This window comes from Halichoeres trimaculatus, unplaced genomic scaffold (assembly GCF_033239565.1).
Source record: "Halichoeres trimaculatus isolate MK-OKI-2021-1 unplaced genomic scaffold, fHalTri1.1 fHalTri1_scaffold_8, whole genome shotgun sequence".
NCBI lineage: Eukaryota > Metazoa > Chordata > Actinopteri > Labriformes > Labridae > Halichoeres > Halichoeres trimaculatus.
In genome coordinates this window covers 13466667-13478408 of record NW_027437186.1, presented here as the reverse complement: position 1 = coordinate 13478408, position 11742 = coordinate 13466667, and positions in this window count along the sequence as shown.

Here is an 11742-nt window from a genome sequence, read left to right as displayed (position 1 = left end):
AACGATCTTTCTTTTACATTTTTTTGTTTGTTTTTGTGTAAAGCGTGATTCGTGCAGCTTTCTTGTTCTCTTGTTCTCATTTTCCTTTCTCTGATCCTGATACTTTGACTTGTTTTATCGTCTTTTTCCATCCCCTTGTGTGTTTGTACTTTCTTCCTTACCACTGAATGGCTTCTATTGTTCATGGTTTTGACTTTCTGGATTTCAGCTCCACCTTTTCTCACCTCACATCCTCCATATGGCCCACAGCGCTGGCCTCTGCAGTTGCAACATTTAACCTGAAGATTGTTTTTACAGTCTAGACATCATATCTGTATTCTTCTCTGCACTTGAGAGGCTGAACGTAAGCCCTCAGTGGAAAACTTGTGCATCCTATTTCGGCTTGATCTGGTAGTACAGCATTTTTGAATTCCATCAGCTTTCTACTCTGTCTGTTGTTTTCTATACTTTCAGACTTTAAGCCTGTTCACTTTATCCCTGTGGATATGTCATTTAATTTTGTAGGTTTGATTAATGGGAATGCCATGATGACCCCACAAGTGACCCCACTCTCACCCAGAACTCTTCTTTCACTTGCCACTTTTTTTGCACACACCATCAATTGTCATTGATTTGTGTTTTTCCCATCTTCACTTTATCAACAAGCTCCTATACTATAAAATATTTCCCTTTTCCACTACTCATATCTGTCTTAAAAATGTACAGGTTGTGTTAATAACCTTTTACATTTTCCTTTTTGAATGAGAACTGGATCCACCTGCTCTGTTGTTGGTGGACGACTACATCCACAAGGGTTAGCAATTCCCAACTCAAAGACTTCCAAATGTACTCTCGCCTGACTTGTCCCAGATCATAATTATATTCTGTGACCGTCTGTAGCCGAGAAGTCTGTCTCTGGCTACAGCAGCTTGATCACTTTTGCAAACGCAGGTTATAACACACCTCAAGCTGTGGTTGGTCAGCGTTCAACATGTTGTCTCACACATTTGTCATGGCAGGAAACTGAGACGCTGTGTTCGCATAATCTGACACGGTGACCATCTGGGAGGTTTTGATACAGATCCAGATCTGAAAGCATTCCTGACCTCAAATCCAAACCCAATGTGAGGAATTTTTTGTCTGTAGAGAAGTTTTTTATCTCAGAAAAGACCTCCCAACCTGCGTCACATTTTCTATTTTAAACTGACAGAGGCGGCCTTCACAGAGGGGCCTGGAGCTCCAGGCTTCTGTTTTGGATGTCCCAGTGTTGTTCTTTGGTTCACCCATTCAAAAAGACATTGTTATCACTTTGACAAATAAAAGGCAGAGCACAGGAGAAAGCATGTCTGATTTGAGCGTGTGGGCGGCCTGAGTGGGACTGAACAGCCTCCTGCAGCAGAGCTGTTTCTGCGCTCTCTAATGGGCCGCAGGGATGGAGGGAGAGGTGCTCGACAATCCCATTAGAATCCAATTATTTTTGACATTTTTCAAAAACAATGTCAGAGGTTGGACTCAAACGTTTTCCTTCACTGGAGAGGTACCAGCTGTCATTCAAGGAGTCATCCCTAAAACGATAAATCTTTCTCTGCAAAAAAGACCAAATTGTGCTATCAATCACGCAGAAGAGTGTGTCACTGTTTGGTTGGAGAAATAGGTCTGACTAAAGGGAGAGATTGAGATTTCATCTGGTGCTCACACAGTTACTGTGAGTGAGTTTTCTTTTTATTTCATCCATCTGTCAGTTTCTGTCAGAAGAAGTTAGGCAGACAGGGAGCTCTGCATTCATGTAACAAACCTTTAAAGTTCACTATTATTCATGCTCTTTGATGGTAAAATTGGTAAGAGCTGAATGTAGGACAGCTGAGTCCAGATGGTTCTGTCTCATCCACCATCAAGACCTGGATTTTGGCTGCTATGAATGGCTGGCAGTGTGTGTGTGTGTGTGTGTGTGTGTGTGTGTGTGTGTGTGTGTGTGTGTGTGTGTGTGTGTGTGTGTGTGTGTGAGAGAGAGAGAGAGAGAGAGAGAGAGAGAGATACATACTTAGCATGTGTGGTATTATTTCACCTGCTAAATTTTCCAGCACAGACAAACTACAGACATTAAATGGTCTATTGATTAATTTTATGACTGTGTGTGTGTTTGTGTGAGTGTGAGTGTGTGAAACCAATTATTAACATATTTAAAATCCTTGAGAGCTGACACATAACCAGGCAGCAATCAATTGGTTTTCTGTGTGTGTGTGTGTGTGTGTGTGTGTGTGCGTGCGTGCGTGCGTGCGTGCGTGCGTGCGTGTGTGTGTAATCATTCATTTCAAATCTGTAAGAGCCGACAGCCTCATGAAATTGCTGTACTGCAGCATGCATTTGTAATGGAGTGTGTTTGTGTTTTAAAGCCATTGATTGGTCATTAAGAAGTACATCCAGCCTGTTTCTGATTTACTCTGTGCATCTTTGTCATCACTGGCAGCACAAACACTGACCTTATCTTTAGTTCCTCATTATCTGTTCTTTTGTCTCACAACAGACAGGGGTGACCTATAAAAAATGTGGTACTAAACATCCGAGGTGCCAAGAAATTCTGACACTTTTTTGTGTGCATTATATTTTCTATGTTGTAAATGAAATAAAACGAGAAAACTGATACAGTACATTTCAAAAGCATTTACAGCACTTTTTTTTTTCTTTTTTCCATATTTTGCTGTTACAGTCTCATTCCAAAATGAATTAATTCCTTTTTTGTCCTCAAATTCATACACACATCACCCCATAATGACAACGTGACAAAAGTTTGTATCCCTTTCTTCTTTTTGCAAATTTATTTGAAAACTCTACATGTACATAAGTATTCACAGTCTTTGCTCAGTACTTTGTTGATGCACCTTTGGCAGCAATTACAGCCTGAATTCTGTTTGTATATGACGCCACCATTGACTTAAAAAAATGGACGTCATCTTGCTCAGCTCGAAGTGAGGTCGCCACAAAAACTACTGGGGAGATGTTTGATCAGATTCAGCACTGGGCCACTCCAGGACATTCACAGATTTGTCCTGGAGCCACTCCTTTGAACTCTTGGGTGTGTGGTATGGCCCCATTTACACGACGTTTCATCAGAAAACGCTAAAACGCAGCGAAAACACAGTGAAAAATATCTGCATTTATATGGACACGCAGAGGAACTGAAAATGCTGTAGTAAGCTTACCAGGCCTGTAGTTGGCGCTATAACTGTCTTGTCAAGAAGCAGCTTTTGGGAGATCTACACTGAAGCAGAGTTGCAACTCAAGCAGAGTTGAGCCGATCATCTGGTATATTGGCGAATACTAAGTGCAAAAGTGGAGCAGCAGATGCACATTTTGTTGCAAGACAGTCAGCAGATTCAGCAGATTGAGCAGCACATGTACAACACAGTAATTTGCGACAATCGTAACAACGGACTGTTGTATGCGCTCATGCAAAGTGGAGTGTGATGTCACCGTTTCCACTGAATACACCGGCTCACTGTTTGCATGGCAAAGGTGTCAGCAGCGTTTCAGAAAAATTCCACTCTGGAGGCCGTTTTCAAAAGTTTGCCTTTTAGGTGGGCTGAAACACCATTTCCTTGTTAACACGCAACTCAACAAAACTTTTGCGTTTCACCCTAAAACTGTTGTTGTGTAAACAGCCCCTTAGGGTTGTTGTCCTGCTGAAAGATGAACCATCACCCCATTCTGAGATTAGAAGGAACAGGAGCAGGTTCATCCAGGATGTTTCTGTACATTGCTGCATTTATCTTTCTCTTTTTCTTTCTCATGCTGAGAGTCCTCCAGGTGCCTTTTGGCAAACTCCAGGCAGGCTGCCATGTGCCTTTCACTAAGGAGTGGCTTCCGCCTGGCCACTCCCCCACAAAAGCCTGATGATTGATGGATTGCTGGAAGGTTTTCCTCTCTCCACAGAGGACTGCTGGAGGTCTGACAGATTAACCGTCGGGTTCTTAGTCGCCTCCACGACCAAGCCCTTCTTTCTTCATCCCTCATTTAGATGGGTCGCCAGCTCTGTCCTCTTTGCTCATTGGGACCTTCAAAGCAGCAGAAATTTGTTGTACCTTTCCCCAGATTTTTGTTGCAAGACAATGATTTTCTCAGAGGTCTACAGTCTGTTCTTTTGACTTCACGCTTGGTTTGTGCTCTGACATACACTGTCACCTGTGGAACATTATGTAGAAAGGTGTGTGTCTTTCCAAATCATGTCCAATCAGCTGAGTTCACCACAGGTAGACTCTAGTTAAGCTCAGGAACATCTCAAGGATGATCGGTGGAAACAGGGAAACACATCAGCTGAAATTTGAGCTTCATAGCAAAGACTGTGAATACTTGTGGACATGGATTTATTTTAAATGAGTTTGATTTTTTTTTTTCTTTTTTAATGTCACAACTTCAGACAGGGGATAGCAACATTCTAACGACAATGGTCGAGATGGATGTAGCTGTAGTTCTTAATGTTTTTTTATTTATGTATGTATGCATTTGCCATGGTGTTTGTTGTGTTGGGGCCATAGACTGTTAGAAGGCTGCGTCCCTATTATCATGATCATCTACTTCCTCATCTGGCTGAACGTAAAGGTGTCCCAAGACCTACCGAGTCCTGCCAAATCCAGATGCATTCTGACAGCAGTCACATTATCTAGGTGTGTCAATTGAGCTATGCTTTGTCCAAGTTTAGTCTGACTGAACTGTTTACATGCTTCTTAATAGTCTGATCTTGCTCATAGTCTAATTTCTTGACAAGGGGAATAGTGTTGGACCATTTTCTGCAGATTGTTTTGAGATAAAATCTGTGATCAAGCGTGATCATAGCTTATGCTATTAAAAAAAAAATAATAATGTTGTTGTGAAGATTCAGCCATTCAGGATCAAGTTTGTCACCCTCCCAGGCAATTAATAAGATAGGAGTAGCCTGAAATAGTATACTCAGTGCTTCAGCTTGAAATACTTCTGATACTCTCTCTTAGGTCAACCAGTCCTTTGAGTCCTGTAGCATGGCTGGGTCCCAGGCCTTTGAATCACTGCCACATATTTGATCTTACCAGAAATGAAAATGGGTCCGTTTTTATGCTTGTTAAATTCAGAAAACAACGATGGCAGTCAGACTCTTAATCTCAGAAAAGAACTGCTGAATATTATCTGCAAAGTTTTAAAGATAACTACTTGTCATCCACTTAAACTTGCATAAGCCACACCGAGGCACTGACACAGAAAAGAGTGGCCTGCACAGACCATAAATAACCAATTTTAAGCAGTTGCCCTTTCTGTCTGTACTGTGCAGTCATTAGCTTTTCAGCAGTGTGGCCTTATTGGTATAGCTGAACCCAACTTAGCATCACTTGAGTTAGCATGAGCTAAAGAGGCGGCCTCTTTGCACACAGCTGCTGTGTCAGCTTTTCAGTTAAGCCAGTCGTGCCCTTAAATGGGCAAAACTTCTAAGTTTTATTACTTTGAAAACAACAAGTTGATAAACAATCCACCCCCCATACAGTGTGTGCAAACAGAGTTGTTTTTGTTTATTTTTTTATGGGCTGCAAACATGCTTCTTTATTTTTGCTGAAAAATCAGACTCTCAACAAACTGTAGTGTTTAACACTTCTTATAGCTTTCATCGGGGGTTGCCACAACAGAACTGAACCGGAAAAAACTAAATCCTGTCAAGTGCTTTTGTCTTATTGTCAGAAAAAAAAATGTCTTTTTTGACTTAATATGAGCCACATTCACCAGATCAGTCCATAAAAATGTCCTGTTTTAAGTTTTTCAAAGACAAAAATGAGGTCTGAATTGCTTGCAACAAGAAAAATAAATCCAATAGAAAAAGAAAAGTTACTTGTATTAAGACATTATTCTAGTTTCAAGCAATTTTTTTAGCAAACTTTTCTTGTTCCATTGACAGATTTGTTTTCACTTGTTACAAGCAATTTGGACCTCATTTTCATCTTTAAATAACTTGAAACAAAACATTTTCTGGATTTATAAATTGAATGTGGCTCAAATCAAGTGTAATATGATAATTTTACGATAATAATTTTCAAGATTATAATTTGTTTTTGACATCTTCTCTTCCTTTTTAGCAGCAAAACTTCAAAAATTGCAACCAACTACACAACATTACAGTATGCAATTGTTATAAACTACCTGTCTTAACTGTTAGTCCTCAAATCTCAGTATCAGCTTTTCTAAATCCGGACTGGACAGATATAGCTGGAAAAGTGGGTCTGTTAAAGAAGTTCAAACATGATAATAATCAGCTGAACTCTGCACAGGCACGATTCAGGGTCATGTGAGATTGGACTCTTCCCATGTGGAAGCAGCCCAAATCCAGCCTGAAACCAAAATAATGAAACCCAAACATGAAAGTTGAACCTTTTTCAAGAAACAGTAAGGGCCAAATCTTAATCTCTACTCACACTTTGGGATCACATGTAATTTAAATGATGAGCAATAACTTTCTGACTTACTGGTTTAAGTAGGAGGATTATCTCTTTCGCATTTACTCCCTCAAATCATCTGCAAGCTCTCATTTATTATCACAGCAGGCTCTTTTTTTAGCCTTCATAGTAGGAACCCATCCTGTAATAAATACTCCTTGTGAAAAAGATGGTATCGCTCTCTTTTCACGCAGGGCTGGATAAAGCAGCCAGGGTTCCCTGAGGGCAGAAATTTGCAGTTGTGCCCTTACTGGTTGTCCTATTTCTTTCATTCTCTGCATCACATTTTAGATTGTTTTAATTTGACGAGGTTCGCTTTTAATGAGTGAAACCCCCTTAAATTAAATGATCATGGTGTAAGACACACTGAACGGACATTACAGTTTTATCAGCCCTGACCTGGTGAGACGTGGACTCCAGCAGACCTCAAGGTGTGCTGTGGTTTCTGGCACCAAGACCCTCACAGCAGATCCTTTAAGTCCTCAGAGTCACAAGGTGGGGCCCCCATGGATCAGACGTCTTTGTTCAGTACATCTCACAAATGCTTGGATTGGACTGAGATCTGGGGGACTTAAGGGCCAGGTTAACACCTCCAAATCAAGGACAGGTTCCCCCAGGAAACCCTGTTACTTGCATCAGGGTTCAGCTCTGATGCACATGTGCCTTTTGTAGGAGCTTACAGCAGTAGACAGGGGGTGAGCTTGGACAAACTGACCAGTCTGTGACGATCCAGCCTCCAATGCAAACTGCAATCTATCAGAACCAGACTCAACTTCTTTTGCTCTACAGCTGATAAAGTTTGATGACCAATGTCAATAAAAAGAAAAAGAAACTTTGCTGTAGCTTCTAGAAATAATATCAGTAACAAGAAAGGTTCAAATGTATTTGGTTTTGTAGAACTCTGTGTCTCTGTGTAGTTGTAATGTTAAGAGACTTAGGATATAATTCAATAAGAAACATATTTGAATTACAGGCTATGAAAGCTGGAATATGCTATAGGAGTATCTCAAAAAGGCAGTGGGCCTCCTGCTCTAAAATAGGGGATGTGGATTATCCTTTGAAGTTTCAGAAGTGAGCACAAGCTGCCTGTTAGCACTCTTGTCTCCATAACGGACTCAATTTGCTGCCCAGTCATTTCAGAGACCTGATGCTCCGACACTGTGGCGCTGATGAATCCAAAGTTATCACTTTTTTAAAAATGAAAGTTATATCAAAGTGTAACTTTAAAGCTGTTTCGGGCTGCTGCAGACTGCTCTTCTGATCTGTTCCCTCAAAATAGCATCAAGGCAAATCATAGCCCCAGTTGATGACATTTTTCTGATGTGATTTTAGCTAAATTTGTCTAATATCACAACTTTATTCTCATAATAGGATTTCAATCTCAAACTACAATGAATTTTAGTTACATTACAACCTTAGTATCATAATATTATTATTTAATTCTTGTAACCCTCCAACTTTTATCTTATAAGACTTTATTCTCATTACAGATTTGAATCACATTTTATTTACTTTTTTTATGTTTTCTTACTAAACCCCTTTATCATGTTGTTACAGGTAAACTATTGGTTGGTTAAGTATTCCAAGCCCTGATGCACCATGCCACTGATCACTTTTGAATTCCTTTGACCTGTTTAAACATGGTGTGAGGTATAAAGGTCCCATATTATACAAAAATCACTTTATTAAGTCTTTTAGTGAAATTTGTGGGTCTTTGGCTTTCCTCCCAGACCACAAAATGTGATATTTAATGACAAATCTTTTACTTGGTATGGCTTGTGAATGTAAAATCATGACCTAAAATTGGATTTTGGGGATTTGCCGACTTCAGCAATTCCCTTTTTTGACCCATCAGGGGCAAGTCTGACCTGATTTGTCCACCAGAGCAGATATCCCCGAACCCCTTCCCCACCCACTCCCCTCCCCACTGCTGCTCCAGCAGCCATCACTGCCATCACTGCTTTGTTTTTGGCTGTAAACAGCCACATAGTTCCATGCACAAGCTTCCCATCTTAGAAGAAGACGAGACTAAGTGGCTAGAGTTCATTTATCAAGGAAATGTGCCAGCTACACTCAGTAAAACTGTGCATGTGTGTGCTAGTCACTTCACAGCCGACTGCTTTTCCAACATTGGACAGTACAACAGAGGGCTAGCAAATAGACTGGCCCTGAATCCAGGCGCGTTACCAACCATCCGCCAACAAACCTCAGACCCTGGAAATGTGAGTATTTTAAATGCTGTGTGCTGTGAAGCAGATGTAAGAGCTTTTCCTCAGTGTCCCCCCTGTCTCTGTGTTAGCTTCAGGATGCTAACTTTAGCTGCAGTTAGCCTGTTGTTTTAGCCTGTAATGTTACGGTAAAAGAGCTTTGCTGTTTTCTAAACATTGTGCACTTGCAGCTCGTGGCGCTGCTCTCAGTGACGCGGAAGAGCTGGACGGTATCAGCGGTGACTCATTTACATATGAAGGCCACGCACACTAAATCAGAGCGTTCTGAACAGAGGGGCTATGAGAGCCGGGAAACAATGCTGCTGTGCTTGATTTATTGTTTTTTTGGACCAAAACATGTTACTACCATTTCATGAAGACATCAATGATCCATATTTAACTGCAGAAAAGGAGCAGAATATGGGACCCTTAAGATGTAATCTAAAGCTGCCACACATCTGTTGAGTTTGTGAATATCTCAGCTAGGTTAGTCCTGAACTGATGACTGACTGGTGTTAAGAAGAGCAAAGCTACATTATCAATAAACCAACAACATTCACTGAGTAATACTGAAGAGTCTGAGGACATCTTGAACTGTTATTATTCTGACCGCTGTGAGGTTTGTCTGCTTGTATTACTGTCCTGACAGGACCACACTCAGCGCATGTGAAGGTTTGACAGTCTGAACCTGATCTGAACTGCAGGTAGAGGAATGCATCTGAGTTGAATTGACTGCAGCACTTAAGAGCATACGGCAAAGAAAAGGAGCCTCTGTCACTTGCCATTTCCCCCCTGGCTTCATCTTGCTCTCCCCTCCTCCTCCTCCTCCTCTTGCTCTCTGTTGGAGCTCTTTCCCAAAAAGCCTCCCCATCACTCCATCCAATATTCAACAAAAGTGCTTTAACATCAGGAGGCAGATATGTGTGTGTGTGTGTGTGTGTGTGTGTGTGTGTGTGTGTGTGTGTGTGTGTGTGTGTGTGTGTGTGTGTGGGCGACACTTAACTCTGAGTGTGTTCGGAGCTTGCTCTTGCAGCTTTTATCGGCCCTCCTGAAATTAGACGCGGTCACTGTGGGTCAGGAAAGTGTCCGTAGAAAGTCAGCAGAATATAAGTCTGTACACCTTCAGGGATTATGGGTGTACGGTACAGGGTCAGCGTGGGATTTTTGTCAGACCATCATTATCGTCCCAGTGGAATTCTTAAAAGGTCACTTTAACCGTGTAGCTGTACAAGCAGAGGACACCAAGCTTATTATAGCTTACATAAATGTTGATAAAGGTCTTTTGGAACAAGCATTTTTGGCAAAAATAACTAAAATGTTTCTTTGTAAGTTGAGTTCAAGGTAATTTACTTATTTGTCATAAAGAAGAACACAGGCGACTGAACTCAATTCAAGAGACACAGAAATAAAATGAAGAGAAAAAGACAATTTTAGCTCTCTGCAGTCTCTTAAATTTACAATGTTGCACACTTGGACATATAAATTCCTTGGCCTGCCAAACTGATCATAAACATGTTTCTGGAAGTATACAGAAAGGCAAACACATGAGCTTAGCTTTGCTGCTCGCTGCCAAACATCCCACTCACAGCTCACTCAAACATGATGTCAATAAATTTCAGCTTTCACTGTGAGTCTCATTCAAACTTTGACATGTTCTGCACACTCACACAGTTATTACCCAAGCAGACCACAGGTGATGATACAAGGGTATCAATTAACATGATGTAAATGAAGTGAATCACACTTTGCTTAACAAGTGGTCTGTTTGTCCGACTGCTCATACTTGACTATGATTGGTCAAAACCCTGTTATTATGGTGATTAATTTCTCCATGGAGTCTGGCACTTTCACCGCCACCTGATGATGCTGAGGCAAATATGTTAGCGCCTATTAGCATTCGAATCTGGGGAACAGCATGAACGATATCTATGATCATTTATTTGGAGAGCAGGTCACCACCAAAGTAAAGACACAAAGGAGGGTGAAAGGTGCAAGGAGGTTCATAAAAGATCAGTGTTGAAAAATCAAAGGCTGGCAAGAAGCAAACACAAAGAGGGAGAGCACACTAATGTTTTAACTTGCGCATGAATTCAAACGTTTCATATAATGTTAATTGTGCATGCAAGTAGACCTTTGAAGATACAGTGAGCCAACTGTGGATTTAAAGTGAAGCTTCTTAAAGCTGGATCGATCAATCATAGATCAAACAGTCTTCTTAAAGCAGCAGTACTCTACTCTTCTTTTTTTAGGCTTTGCACTGTCCCTCTGGTACCCCCATAGTAGCTTTACATGACTTACAGCTAAAAACAATAATAACAATGGGAAAAAATCCTATTTTTCTCATACTGGTGTTATAGAAAACCCTTATCTCAGCCTCTGTCTGAAATGCTTTGTATTAGCTACTGTCTTTTTAAAGGTCCCATATCATGCTCCTTTTCTGTAGTTTAATATGGATCATTGATGTCTTCATGAAATCGTAGTAACATGTTTTGGTCCAAAAAAACAATAAATCAAGCACATCAGCATTGTTTCCAGGCTCTCAAAGCCCCTCTGTTCAGAACGCTCTGATTTAGTGGCCGTGACCTTCATATGTAAATGAGCCACCGCTGATACCGCCCAGCTCGTGGCGTCACTGAGAGCGGCGCCACGAGCTGCAAGTGCACAATGTTTAGAAAACAGCGAAGCTCGTTTACCGTAACATCACAGGCTAAAACAACAGGCTAACCGCAGATAAAGTTTGCATCCTGAGGCTAACACAGAGACAGGGGGGACACTGAGGAAAAGCTCTTACATCTGCCCCACAGCACACAGCATTTAAAATACTCACATTTCTAGGGTCTGAGGTTTGTTGGTGGATGGTTGGTAATACGCCTGGATTCAGGACCAGTCCATTCGCTAGCCCTGTGTTGTAATGTCCAAAGTTGGAAAAGCAGTCGGCCGTGAAGTGACTAGCACACACATGCACAGTTTTACTGAGTGTAGCTGGCACATTTCCTTGATAAATGAACTCTAGCCACTTGGTCTTGTCTTCTTCCGAGATAGGAAGCTTGTGCATGGAACTATGTGGCTGTTTACAGCCAAAATCAAAGCAGTGATGGCAGTGATGG